Source organism: Amblyraja radiata, chromosome 7, assembly GCF_010909765.2.
Source record: "Amblyraja radiata isolate CabotCenter1 chromosome 7, sAmbRad1.1.pri, whole genome shotgun sequence".
Taxonomy (NCBI): Eukaryota; Metazoa; Chordata; class Chondrichthyes; order Rajiformes; family Rajidae; genus Amblyraja; species Amblyraja radiata.
In genome coordinates this window covers 55235136-55250940 of record NC_045962.1, presented here as the reverse complement: position 1 = coordinate 55250940, position 15805 = coordinate 55235136, and the positions used below count along the sequence as shown (strand labels likewise).

The window sequence follows — 15805 nt, the reverse complement described above, 5'->3', positions numbered from 1 at the left end:
GGTATGGAGAGAAGGCAGGTACAGGATACTGAGTTGGATGATCAGCCATGATCATATTGAATGGCGGTGCAGGCTCGAAGGACCGGATGGCCTACTCCTGCACCTATTTTCTATGTTTCTAGTCCTCGAATCCTGTCAACATCCTTGTATAACCTCTCTGCACTCTTTCCTGCTTTATGGCATCTTTCCTATAGCAAAATGCTCAAAACAGAACATAATACTCTAAGTGTGGTCTCACCAATGTTTTGCCAACTGTAACATGTCCCAACTTGCAAACTCAATTCCCTGCCTGATGATGACAAAATCATTTTCCAAGACTATATCAACCTGTGAAACCACGTTAAGAAAACTACACACTTGTACTACTGTAATCATCTACTCTACGACACTCCCCAGGGTCCTATCGTTTACTGTGTAGGTCGCCGTGGTTTGATTTTTCAAGATGCAATACCTCACACATTTCTGAATTAAACTCCATTAGTCATTCCTCAGCCCACTCACCCAGCTGGTCAAGATCTCGCTACATTTCTTGATAACAATCTTCACTGACTACAATACCACCTATTTAAATATCATCTGCAAATTTACTAAACATGCCTTGTACTTTCTCATCCAAATCATTGATATAGAGGACACAAAGTAATGGGCTCAGCACCGATCCCTGAGGCATTCCATTAGTCACTTTGTTATGATTGATGTTAGAGCTATCGCGCTGTATTCATTGAGACAGGTCACTTTATTTTTCATGGGGACTAGAACAATGGAGGTTACTTTGAAGCACGTGGTGACAATGGACTGTTGAAATATGAGATTGAAGATATCGGCAAGGATTGTGGCTGGTTGATCGATTCATGATTTCAGAAACCGTCCACACACTGGCCCTATCCCCGAACTCTATCTCCGTTACATTGATGACTGCATCGGTGCTACCTCCTACACCAGTGCAAAACTCATGGACTTCATCAACTTCACCAATTTCCATCCTGCATTCAAATTTACTTGGACCATCTCTGACACCTCCCTCCCCTTTCTTGATCTAAGTCTCCATCACAAGAAATAGACTGTTAACTGACGTCTATTACAAACCCACTGACTCCCACAACTATCTCGACTACACTTCTTCCCACCATGCTTTCTGCAAAGACTCTATCCCCTACTCCCAATTCCTCCATCTACGCCGCATTCTTCAGGGAACGGGGGTTCCCCTCTCCCATCATAGATGAGGCCCCCACTCGTGTCTCCTCGGTACCCCGCAGATTTGCCCTTGCTCCCCCTCCCCCTAGTCACAACAGAGACAGAGTCCCCCCTAATCCTTACCTTCCACCCCATTAGCCGTCGCATACAACATATAATCCGCCAGCTCCAACAGGATCCCGCCACGAGCCACATTTTCCCATCTCCACCCCTTTCTGCCTTCCGCAGAGACCGTTCCCTCTGCAGCTCCCTGGTTGACTCATCCCTTCTCAACGTTTCGGGTCGAGACTTTGTTCTTTGAGCTGACCATCACCTGTCAGTCGTGTCCTACGCAGATAGGCAATATCGATGTAAAAACTACAAGTTCCCAGGTCTTGACGGTAGGATGACATTCTGATCTAAGTCTGCTTGGTCTCTCCATGAGGATCCAATTTTTCAGATCCTGAACTGTACATTGAGGAGTAGAATGTGACCTTGTGTAGTTTATTTTAATGAGGTATTGTTGTTATACATCAGGTACCAACAGACGAGATCAAGCAAGTCCTTGGCTCTGTGACAAGGGGGATCTAAGATGACTGCACATCAGCCTTGCTGCATGTGCATGAACACACAGGAAAATACGTCCTTGTTCAATGCCTCCTCTTTTCTTCTCCCTAACCTATTCTCTTTGCCTCTTCGCTTCAGTCCTCCCAGTCCTTAACTCTCTTCATTTTCAGCATACATTGACCTCTTTCCACCCACCCTCAGACCATTCCTGCCTCAAATGCATGTAGACCCTTCCTTCTCTGTTGCACCCCTTCATCCACACTGATGTTTTTTGTCTCAGTTTTGCAGAGTTTTGGCCCTTATTCAATCTTAGAGCAGGAGGTACATCATTCTTCCTTAAATCAAGAAACACTAAAGTTACCTACATTCCTTTTGCACTTTAATAACATAAAACAACATTATTGTTGGTTAGCATGACAGCACATCAGATACTTTGGAAGCTGTTAACTGAGATTTTAAGTCAATAGGATTTACAACCACAAATATCATGGGCAGTCTCAATGTGTCCTGCATGTGGTTTAAGTGGGCATTTGCAGGCGCCACCAACCCTGCCAATGATGACAAACTACATTACACGCTGCCTGAGATTTACAAGAACCACGGCAGCAAATTTAATTTGTCATTTTACTTCGGAGTCACGTGAGTGACTACGTGAAGACCCCGCCAGTACGCATGCGTGTCATATTGTCTATCGCATTGCATTACGACTGGCAGGGTGGACATGATTCCCCTGCCAGCAACAGACCTGAGGTTTAAATCTTCTTGCAGGAACCTCTACTTAGAGGTCCTGCTAAAAGTCCGGGGCTAAATCGGGGTGGAGGGGAGACCCCAGTCACGAACTTCAGGGAACCCCGGTCACGGTTAATTCCGCCCACGGACCTAGGCGCTCGGAAGACCGTGGAATGCGGGTAGCGAGCGACGGTGAATTCACCTTTGAGCCGCTGGGGGTAGAACCAGCGGCTTCATATTGGTGGAGAACCCGCTCGGGAGACCGTGAAATACGGGGAGCGGGCGGCGGTGGATTCGCTTTGGAGCCGCTGGCGGTAGAGCCAGCGGCATCATATTGGTGCCGGTGGCACCTGGAGAACCTGCTCCATAGACTGCGGGATGTGGGGAGCGGGCAGCGGTAAGTCGCCTACTGAGCCGCTGGCAGTAAAACCAACGGCCTCATATACCCTCCCCCCCCCCCCGACTTTGTAAATCACGGCTATCCCTTTTATAGGGACCGCGGGGATATCCCGGCTGCAGTTACTGCGGGGATACCCAGATCGGGGGGGGGGGGGGGGGAGCCCCGACTGGAGAATATCGCGGAGAAGCCCTGCTATAAGGGACCGCGGAGAAAAAGCTCGGGGGAGAAATAACCCGCAATGGAAGCCTTTCTACAAGGACCACAGAGGGAACCCCAGCTGTAACAAACTACGATCACGAGACCAGGCTCGGGATGAGCGTTGCCCCGCAGCAGAAGGTTTAAAAAGAACATGCAGGTAAATTCCTTACTCGAAGGTCGTTTTGTGCTATTTTGTGAGAATATGTTACAGGAATGGACCGCATCCAGACTGACTGCGGAGGACCGCGGAATTGCGGGCAGTCAGCAGCGGTAGACTGCACCTGGATCGCTATTGATCAGCAGTCTCCGACCTGGCACCTGCACAGTCGGAATCGACACCACAGACTGGTGGGAAGGCCAAGCAGAAGTTGGATAGGCCGAAGACTCGGACGAGTCGGGCTGTGAAGAATCACCGCCGGCGGGAGCATGTGATTGCATATCCTGCATGGAGCGGTTGATGGAGCAGAAGCTCCAATGTGACATGCTCCGGTATATGGAATCTAGTCACCATGGGGTCCTAGGACGCCCATGGCAGCACCTTATTGAGGGCTGCATAATGCAGAGGGGAGCATTAGGAGTCACTTCTGGGCTGACTCTGAAGACAGGGGTTTGGCTGAAGATACCAGAAGTGTGCAGGGGGTGCAGGAACAACACTACCAGCAGCAGGAGCTCGACGAGTGGCCGTCGGGTTCAGGAAGGCCACATCATCACGCGACCTCACATCTTCGGCGGCAGCACCCCTACGCACCCACCAGCAAACCACGATGAACTGAAGCTGGTGAAAGCTTGAAGGCCGTACAACCAGGACAAAGGTCTTTTTTAGGCCACAGCCCAGAACGGCCTTCCTGGAAGATGCGCCAACCCCGTACTTGAGCTCCTCTACCTCCCAGGAGCAGGTGCAAAATCATGCACATATGTTTGAGGCAGCTCCTGGGTCGGGTTGCGCAAGTCCTCCCATATGGATAAAGGTATGGAACCACATCGATGATGTCTCCTGTCATGGATACAAGTTGGTAATATTAAACTGGTTTGAATATTTACACTGGTTTGGGATAACATAAGATTAGTTTATACTGCACACAGGTATGGTTGGAGTTGACTTTCAAGGCAGGCTCACCAGAATGGGATATGGACTGATCATTATCAACAGCCTCAACCCGCATGTGCAGTATAGACTTTTCTGAATAACTTCCATGTGATCATTTCCGCTCACAGGGTTGAAGATATTTGAAATTTAATTGGATGAGGCAATGATACACTCAGTGCGTTGCAAAATGGGCTAACTCCAGTTTCCAGCTTATTTACCAAATCACTACAATCAGTGCTTCGACTGCACAGAGCTAACAAATAAGTGGCAAGGCCAATCTGGATAATATTGAACATACTGTATTTTACTAAATTAGCCTTATCAGCAACATAGCTATATTTGAGAAATGGGTTCACACCCGTCCAGTTAAATTTAAATTAAGTTGATACCAACTGAAACTATTGATTATTGGGATACAACCATCCATTTATTTGTCTGGGGTCAGCTCTGAGACAAAAAATTAGACCTCTGCTATTTTTAGCTGAAACTATCAAAGTCACAATGATGGACAGCTTTGCTCCACTAAAACCTCTCATCCGTAAATCTTCAGTCATTTCCAAACTGATGCTATTGCCCAAAGATGGGTAATTTACTAATACCATCTCTAGTTACGGAGGCAGATGGGATTAGCATGAGTTATCAAGTGTTCAGTCACGGTATCAACTGCCAATGGACACCAGGTGCATTCTGTGCATTATAGGGTGTGTGGATATGCATAAACTGCATTCACAAGTCCAAGGTGATACACTTTGTTGGTGGTATATGTTAATCACAAAGGTACAATCAAATCAAAGTATCCGGTGATAGTTTTACCAAACCGCATTTAGCACTGGTGTATTATTATGCACAATCAATGACAACACAGAATGAATGTGTGATCACAAAGTATTTAATGACATTGTGGATCAATGGAACACTAAGTATTGAGATGCTTGCATCCAGGCTCAATCAACAGTGAACGAGGCATATTAGTGGCGAAGGGTGCATTCTCGCTACACTAGGGAGGAATGTTCTTTTATGTCTTCCTCCATTTGGCCTCAATAGACGGGTCTTGCAAAATTCAGCAAGATTCCCGCTTCCGGGTTTTCATAGTGCCTGCCTGGGTTATATACCTATGGCTCCCGCTGAGGCGAAGAATGAGCATAAACCTTACATGGTTATTTCCGAATAAAAAAGATGCTGGTTCAGTTGTGATGTCAAAACCATCCTCCGCATGATATAATCAATTCATAGACTTACAGACTCTGAGAGATCATTCCTGCGGCTCGGGTTGTCAAACCATAAGCATTAGGAGTGCTCACTACAGATTGCAGGGATAGCACCAAATAGCAGCAATCTGCATAGGAGAAGGGAAGCATTGTTTATGCTTCCTTACGTTTAATACGGCACGGATGACTGACACATTGAAATTCAGTTTTATGGGATTATAACATTAAGTTAACATTCCATTACTGTGCCTGAAGTACCTCCTCATCATTTGGCTGCGGAGAACATAAACCACTCTGTCCGGTCTCACCCTCTGACATCTAGAATATGAAGGTATCGTCAACTTAAAACCTCCCAGGCATAGGGACACAGAGATATGGGTTGTTAACATTGTACTACGTCACTTCGCCAATGGGCACCAGCAACATCCCTGTCCATGGTCATACTCACGTACTAGTGATTACACCATGGCACTGAGTACAGCGCTACGGGTCCAGTTATTGCTACAATGGATAGGATGATCATATCTGCGGGCTATAATAACATGTTTTGTTTATGATTAGTCAAGCAGATTAGACAGGGACACAAGACCAAACTAGATGTTGCATATCCCATGGACCTTGGGTTGCGTGTGATCACACATCTACACTAGTATGACAAGGTTGTTAAGAGCCTTATAGGCTCTGACAGCAATATTGTTAGTTACATAAAACCTCGTTAGAAGGAATCACTACGAACCTTCTCCAGATGGTTATATGGGTCTGGCATATACAGGAATATACATTGACATTGAGTCTCACTCCACCAGGACCGCTATACCTCAGCAGCACGGATGGACCACATCCTAGCGGTTGCAGGATGGTCAAACTATTAATCTGTCCAAATATTCAGAATAAACCTATTGCCAGATCAGGGGTATTTTCCAACTCTATGTTAGGTATGGTTCATACTTCCTCCAGGTTGAGGGAGGTTACTATTGCCACTATTGTTCATTAATAGCATCAACATGTCTATATCTATGTCATGTTTGAATGCATTCTTAATGTTCACTCATCATTGGCCTACTGATGCAGTGTATGACGCCTGGACTCGGTTCCACGGCATGAAATCACAGAGCTTTAAAATCTTCATGTAGTCACTCACGTGACTCCGAAGTAAAATAGTAAGATTAAACGAGAACTTACCCGTTTGAAGTTTGATGTTTATTTTATGAGGAGTAATGTTGAGGGATTACGTGCCCTCCACGCCCACCCTCGATCATAAAGTTCAACTGGTATCCTATTTCTCTAATCTTACTATGTTCAGTTCATTTACTGTTGTCTGTGATTTCACACCGCTGCTTTGAAGATTGACACGCATGCGTACAGGCGGGGTCTTCACGTAATCCCTCAACGTTACTCCTCATAAAATAAAGATCAAAATTCAAACTGGTAAGTTCTCATTTAATCTTACTATTATGTTTCCTTACCAGTTCTGAAACAAGATAGAAAATAGGTGCAGGAGTAGGCCTTTCAGCCCTTCGAGTTAGCACCGCCATTCAATATGATCACGGCTGATCATCCAGAATCGGTACCCCGTTCCTGCTTTCTCCCCATATCCCTTGATTCCATTAGCCCTAAGAGCCACATCCAACTCTCTCTTGATAACGCTAGAAATGGGTTGAATGGCATCTTATGCTGATGCCATCACTTCTTTCAATTGTTCCAGAATAAAACTAAATAAACAGAGCTTTCCCTGTTCTTTCCTCCTCCCATGACTAGTCAGTTATTTATTTGACAGCAAAACTCTCAGGAGGGTTTGCCTTAAAAGTCTGAGAAAAGGAAGCATTCAGCCAAAAAGCCACTTTGTGCACTCTTTAGCATGGCTGATTGGGAGAGTGGGAGCAGTCAACTGATGCAAGTTTGGATCAAACATACTTGATAAGAACTACATAATGATATAATCTACTGAATAGTGGATTGGTTCACAAATCACTAGTTAATCACTAGTTTCTGTTACATGGAGATTAAAAAAAAAGATCCATCTTGCCTTTCACATTTCATTTATTGTTTGAATTCTTTAAACTCAGTCCCTTGAACTGGCATTGTGCCCAATTTTTTATAAACACAATTTATTTTCAATTACACCTCTCAGATTCTTTGAGGCCTATTAATGCTTTGTACTTGTTAAATGCCAGATTGTGATTTCATGTGCAGATCACTTCATGATGCATTTTAAGACATTAGATTCAAAGACCAAAATAATATTTGCCAGAGCATCATATATTTGGGTTTAAAATTAAATTATGAAAATATTATGCATGACTTGAAATTCTTGCATTTATTACACTGCTAAGAATAATTAACAGTCACAGAGTCAAAGAGTAATGCAGCACAGAAACAGGCCCTTTGGGCCAACTCGACAATGCCTACCAAGATGCTCGATCTAAGCTCGTTCCTCTAAATGTTTCCTTTCAAAGAACCTATCCAAATGTATTTTAAATGTTATTATTGTATCTGCCTCAAGCCACTTCTATATAAGCAACATATGTACAAGCCACTTCTGCCAGCTTGTTTCATTTTCATACGACCCTTTATGTGAAAAGGTTGCCCCTCAGGTTCCAATTAAATCTTTCCCCCCTCAACATATTCCTGCACCTTCTATTCCTTGATTTTCCTATCCTAAGAGAAATTAGACTGTGCATGCGCCCTATGCGTGATTTAATCTCGTGATTTAATACACCTTCATCAGATCACTTCTCAGTCTCCTACGCTCCAAGAAATGAAGTCCCAGCCTGCTTAACCTCTCCCTAAACTCAGCCCTTCACGTCCCGACAACATTCTTCCAAATCTTCTTTGCACTCTTTCCAGCTTATAAATTCCAAAAATGTATACTCACGTTAGAAGACATGCAAAACATATTAACAATGGTTTTCACTTATTTACATTTTTTCAGCTATTCCTAAATATGTCTAATCAAAGGCATTTTGGCACAGTAAAAACACCTTTTTACTTTAGTTTAGAGCGTTTACTGTGGAAACATGCCCTTCGGCCTACCGAGTCTGCACCGCCCAGCGATCATCTGTACACTAGTTCTATCCAACACACGAGGGACAATTTACAGAAACCAATTAACCTACAAATCCTGAGGAAACCCACAGAGAGAACGTAGAACCTCCCTACAGACACCACCGGAATCAGGATCAAACCCAGGCTTCTAGTGCTGTCAGGCAGCAACTCTACCATTGTGCCGCTCTAAGAATTTTTTGAGACAAAAATCTGATTTCAAGAATAACAGATTTTAAAGGTTATGCACAGCAGACAATAGAAATCAACTCGCACTTCTCGCAGTATAAGTTGTCAGAAGGCCAACACATTTATGGTGGTCCATCTGAAAGTTCAGTTTGCATTGGTTGAGTTGAGTCATTGTTCTAGACCCATTTGCCTCTGGAATGGCTGGAGTGATAAGACCTTGAGGAGATTGGGAACTATAACAAGTTACTGCAGCCACAGATCTCCATTCAACCTAATAATGAACTAACCTCCACAATTCTCTGTGGTAGAGAATTCAAGAGATTCACTATCCTCTATGAGAAAATAACTTCCACCCACCTCACTTTTAAATGACTGGCTCCTTACCCTGACCCTATATCCCCTTATCCGAGGTTCTCCCACGTCAAAACATCTAGAAATCTATTCACGTACCTGCCTGTAGTATGCAATTCCAATGTCACAATAGAACACCATTGTTCAGCTGATTGAGTTTTAGTATTTCAGTGGAGAGGATTATGAAGAACAGGACTACAGTTACATAAGTAATTAACTTTTCGCGTGAAAACTTATTTTAATGCTTCCAGCAGGAGGTATAGGATGGGAAAATGTACTAAATTAATAGATTAACCTGTCAAAAGCCTGGGTTCACTTCACTTAAGTAGTTTCATTTCACTGCATATTTAAATTGTCAGAGTTCAAGTGAAGATTGCATCATTAACATTCCATAATGAAAAGTATTGTACTTCAAAACAGCATTTCTGTTTAACTGGATTTAAACCATGCCAATTTGTTTCTTAAGCTATTCAATTAATGCTGGCAGTGTTCCTTCAAAATAGTATTCTAAGAATACAATGAAAAGATACTGCAATGTTTGCAAATCGTTTCCAGGGAATTGCTGTAGCTTCTGTAATTTTACAGAGTCACTTTAATGGTTTTCAAAATGTTTTGTTTGGATAAGCTACCTCTGGCTTCTCTCACACACCGCTCACCATCAATTGTGTTCACATTCTCTAATTGGAAATGCTTTTTCCAACTTAAAACCGTATTATTAGGCAGGAAATAACAAACCTCTTTTAATCTCCTGATACACACAAGATGAAACTGCAGTTTACCATGTGCAAGGACATCAAAACTGAGGCCCTCGCCACAGATTTTCCAGAAACTTAGAACATAGGCCTGTACAGCACAGGAATGGGTGCTTCGGCTCACACCATGAGGTGCATTCCCAGGTGAAGGCCAGGTCCGCTACATACAAGTCAAACGATCCCGAGCAGTACAAGAAAGCTCACTATGATCTTAGCAAAGCCATCAAGAGTGCCAAGAGACAATACCGGGATAAACTTTAGTACCAGTACAATCATTCGGACACCCGCAGAATGTAGCAAGGTCTAAATACTATAACTGGCTGCAAGGCAAAGTCAGGCAACATCACTGGTGATAGTGCAGCCCTACCTGCTGAACTTAATGCATTCTATGTTCACTTTAAGCAGAAGGCCAATGGGGTGATGACATCTGTCCAATCAGACTCAAGTGCGCCTATTCCCAGGGTCATTGTTACAGAAGTTAGATCGACCTTCCTGGGGGTGAACCCATGGAAAGCAACGGGCCAGGACGGACTCACTGGCCACGTCCTTATGAATTGTGCAGACCAACGAGCAGGAGTATTCACGGACATCTTTAATCTCTTCCTACTCTGTTCTGACCCACCTGCTTCAAAAAGACCATTCCGGTGCCAAAGAAAAGCAAGATCTCATGCCTTAACTACCGTCCAGTGGCCTTGACATTCACCATTATAGATTGCTGAGGTTGGTTACAGAACATACAGTCTACCAAACAACCTTGACCCACTGCAGTTCACCTACTGCCAAAATAGGTCCATGGCTGATGCCATCCCCCTGGCCTTACACTCATTCCTGGAACACCTGGATAAGAGAGACACCTATATCAGACACCTATTCATGGACTACTGGTCTGCATTCAAATCCATTATCCCATCCAAGCTGATCTCCAAACTCATAGAATGGATTCAGCACTCATCTCTGCAACTGGATCCTCAACTTCTTGACACAATCAGTAAGGAAATCATTCTCTGCGATAATGCTCAACACGAGGATGTGTTCTCAGCCCCCTTCTTTACTCTTTTACACCCACAAATGCACAGCCAAGTACAAATCCAACTCAATCTACAAATTTGTGGCACCACCACCATGGTTGACCAGATATCTAATAATGACGAGACGGAGTGCAGGATGGAAATAGAGAACTTTGATACCAGGTATCAAGACAACAATCTTTCTCCCAATGTCAGCAAGACATAGGAGACAGTGGTGAAGTAGTACACATACCCTGATATACATTGATGACGCCAAAGTAGAGATGGTTGAAAGCTTCAAGTTTCTAGAAGTAAATATCACTAGCAACTTGTCCTGGACTAGCAACTAGAGAGCAGTCCTGAGCTACCTTCTACATCCTTGGAGACCCTCAGACTATCTTTAATTAGAATTTACTGGACTTTATCTTGCACTAAACATGATTCCCATTATCCTATATCTGTACATTGTGGATGGCTTGGTTGTAATCATGTATAGTCTTTCCCCGACTGGGTAGCATGCAACAAAAAAGCTTTTCACTGTACCTTGCTACACGTGACAATAAACTAAACTATGTTACCTCGACTACCTATAACTACATGGCGACCCCACTACCACTGCACTACGAGTTCAAAAGAAATATGCCAACCAATTTTTACTTGCGGAAAAATTTTCAGCATATTGAAACATTTTCCTCAACCAAACTGAGGCCGAGAGTATGCGGGAACTTCTCTCGAGCATGAAGGAGAGTTACAGTGACCTCCTAGGTGTCGACCATGCTGCGAGTTTGTGGCGAGCGCAAACTCTTCTAAACTCGCAAATTAGGTCGCCATAATGGGACAGGCCCTTAACATTTCAAGTCAATACACTATTAATGACAGGAGCAAATTAATCCCATTCCTGCAGAGGTAAAAACAACGTGCTACATAATTGGTAGATTTTGAAGCTTTAATTGAAGGCTTTTGTGTCATTACTGAGAATCTGTGACACAATAAGCAAACTCCTACATCTTTCACAGCTTTGAATAAAAATGACAAGCATTGAAATGAGGCGACATTATTAATTTTACAGATCCATGAGGAATACATATTGACAAGAAACACTGTAGTTCCAACCCTAAAAAAATGCTCATGTTTAATCTTTGTGATTTAGTTTGACAAGTGTTAGTAATTCCCACAGTCACATCATTATGAGAATCTTAACGAATTGCAAACAAGACGTGGAGCAAATCTAAAATCTCATTTACAACAATCATTAGTTCCTGGCACAGCTCTGCCAACTTCCCCATAGATCTGCAGATGTTTAGTGTGTCAAATCATTCCAGTGTAGAAATAAAATTCCAGCTGACTGCATGAAGATGGTGGTGTGAAATGTTAATGCTGCAATATATTTACTCAAGGTCTTGAATGGCAGGTGTCACGACCAACTGATGAACAGTGTTTGTTTATCAGGCTTGGGTTGAAATGTTATGGTTATTTTTGTTTGTTTCGGTTATTGTCACGGGTACAGTGAAAAGCTTTTGTTGCGTGCCATCCAGTCAGCAGAAAGACAATACATGGTTTTGAACTCAAACTTGGAATAGAGATTGATCAGCTTCATTTGATGATTCCCCAAAAATCTTTAGTGTCAATAGGGCATACACCCCATGATGATCCTGACAAGGGTTGAGTTCTACGGTCAGCTCAAGAATCAGACTTGACACAGAGAAAGCTAGAGAAATCAAAAAAGCATCCCCATGCTGAAGTATGATAGCTAGTGTGTATTGTTGTCAAAAAGAAACTGCTGCAGGAATGCTGCAGGTCGAACAACTTCTGATGAGGCAAATAGATGGTCGATTTTTCGAGTCGGAGTGTATTATTCTTCCTGATAACAATCTACATTTTCGAACCTCAACTCCATCCTTCACCAACAGATATCTGAAACTGTACTCAATTTTTGGTGTTGTAGTTATCTGCAGCAGAGTCTTTGATGCATAAACAAACACCATCAGGGGCATTGATGAAAATTCTATGAGATGAGATCAATGGCCAACATCTTATACAACTGCAACATGACTTCGCAACTTCCATACTCAATATTCTGACTGAAGGTCAATGTGCCAAAAGCCTTTTTGACCACCTTATCTACCTGCGGCTCGACCTTCAAAGAACCATGCACCTGCACTCTTAGATCCCTCTGCTCTCCAACACTCCCCAGAGGCCTACCATTCACTGCGTAGGTCCTGCCCTTGTTAGACGTCCCAAAATGCAACACCTCACACTTCTCTGTAATAAATTCCATCAACCATTCCTCAGCCCATCTGGCCAATCGATTCTTATCCTGCTGCAATCTTTCAAAACCATCTTCACTATCTGCAAAATCACCCACTTTTGTATCATCAGCAAACTTTCTAATCTTGCCCTGTATGTTCTCATCCAAATAATTAATGTAGATGTCAAACAGTAACGGGCCCAGCACCGAACCCTGAGGCACACCACTTGTCACAGGCCTCCAGTTTGAGAAGCAACCTTCCACCATCACCCTCTGCTTCTTTCCATGAAGCTAATTTGCCATCCATTCAGCTATTTCTCCTTGGATCACATGCGATCTAACCTTCCAGAGCAGCCTACCATGAACACACAAGTTCATTGTTATGCTATAGGAACTCCATAAAGTGCTGTTTCATACTTCAAAATTCAAATGTAGAATGGATTAACACTCTGCTGGGTACCTCCGTTCAGACCACAAAATTGATTCTGAGCTTTCAGTCCCCTTACTTTCATTCTACACCCTGCCCTGACCTTTCTGACATTGGCTTCTTACACTGTTCTGATGAAGTTCAATAGCTCAAAGAACATCATCTTTTAATTCAACCAGACATATTACTGCCCTTAAGACTCCACATTAACTTCAATGTTTTCCATATCCTTTCTGGTTGTGAGAACAGGCCAGTTCTGATGAAACATCAGAAACTTCACTAACATGTAACACTGCCCCATTTTTCTCTCCCTGTAGATACTGTCTGACATGCGGAGTATTCCCCAAATCCTTTCTTTCAGGTTATTCACAGTTCAAACAATTCATTGTTTTTGTCTCTTCTGTTCTGTTCTTATTTATCTACTCATATTACCATCTCTTCCAGACAAATTATTAAAATTATCCTCTCTCAACCAGGACCACACAGGCGAGAGCAAGCGTAGACTAGGCGATTATTTCGCTGAACACTTGCGCTCAGGCTGCCAAAGCCTGCTGGAGCTCCCGATTGCTAACCATTTTAACTTTCCATTCCATTCCCATACTGACGTTTCTGTCCTTGGCCTCCTCCATTGCCAGAGTGCCTCCACATGCAAACTAGAAGAGCAGCACTTCATATTTTGCTTGGGTAAATTACAACCCAACAACATGAACACTAAAATCTCAATTTTTAAATAATACTCCCCACCACCTCTCTTCTTCTCCTGCCTCGCCCTAACCCTGATGCACACAAATTTGAATTAGACGTTGGTGAGTCAAAAAGCTACTCCTGCACAAGAAACACAAGCAGGAGTAGCTTTTTGACTATATAAGTAAAATACTTTTGGATAGGAATATGGATATGTAGGGAATGGAGGGATATGGTTTATGTGCAGGTAGGTAAGTGATGGTGTTGGCATAATGATCAGCACAGACATTGTGGACCGAAGGGCCTGTTCTTGTGCTGCACTTATTCTGTGAATAAGGCATTCAGTTCCTCTAGCCTGCTATTTAATCTGATCACAGATGATTAGTTATCCAACTCACTTTCCAGCACTAACTACATATGGCTTCATTGCCTTAACACTTAAATATCTATCTATCCACTCCAAATGCATTCTACTGTTGCCTAATGTGGTGCTCTATCTCCTGAGATTTTAACTTGTGCCTGATACAGAGCAGAAAATCTATTACCTCCCTACATATGATACAAACAGTGGGTGCATAATGTTAAAAGAAACGGAAAGGTCTCAAGAACACAAATAAATGAGCAATTGCTTATTTTATGCTTTTTCAATCACACCACAAGATACAATGCCATTTCCTCACCTTAATGTTTGAAAGGCACAAATCTGCAATATCAAACTTAAAATACTGAAAATAGAGAGTTGTTTGAGTCAACAGAAAACTGTACCATCTCTACAACGTTGTTGATACTTTGCATCAATACCAAAATGTCCTTCAAAAATTGACAGCCTGACAGAATGAGTAATTTACTAACTTTTCAGCACCATGTGCCCTTTGGTATTGAAATCTGTAACTATTTTCCAGTTTAATATTCTGTGAACTGCAGCATACATTAATGCACACAGCATCAATTCCCACATCAGATTTATAGCAGCCAGAGGGCCTACAATATCGACCATCACTCATAAAGAAGATGAGTTATCACTTTTATTAGAAATCTAAAGAATTCTTTACTGTAATTTTTTTAATCAATTTATGAAACTAAACACAGTATGCTGTCTTTAATTTTGTATAAGAAAGGTTTGTCAGAAATAAATAGTTCTCATTAAAAACAGTTGCACATGGCAATCTAACATAACAAGAACAATGGATTCCTTCAAAGGGAAATCTTCAATAGCTTAATTTAAGAGATGTGTATATCCCACATAATAAATATTCACTCATCCTATCACTTTAAACTAACATTTTCTCTTTCGCAGTTCTGTGGAAAGATCTTCGACCTAAAATTCATTCTCCTTCCACAAATGCTTCCTAACCTGCTGAGTGTTTCTCAAATTCAGTTTCTCACATTCTCATATTTCTGATTTGCAGTTTCTTGATTCCAACATAAATGTTTGACACTCTTAATCCAGAAGTTTTGCTACTCAATATCATTGTCATGTTGTAAACTATTGCTTTTTTATTTTTGCACAGAGTATCTATCACCTGTGTATTTATGTGTTTGCATTTTGGAGTAGGTTTACAGATCATTTAAATAAACATATGCACAGTCTGTGGTCAGGTTAAGCCCCAGTTGCAATTTCAGCACTTTCTTGTGCAAACTGAGCTTTTGCTGCCCACCCACCTCAACAAGAGCTATTACATTATTTTATATTTTCATGCCTTTTAAAAAAAACTGAAAATGAGATCAAGGCATGCTCCTATC

The 15805-nt window shown here is 42.4% G+C and overlaps 1 protein-coding gene across 5 annotated transcripts in view; it reads right to left on the bottom strand.

Moving 5' to 3' along the window:
- Positions 1-15805, bottom strand: part of vps8 (VPS8 subunit of CORVET complex) — a 420899-nt gene that overhangs the window by 178959 nt on the left and 226135 nt on the right. The window lies entirely within an intron of this gene.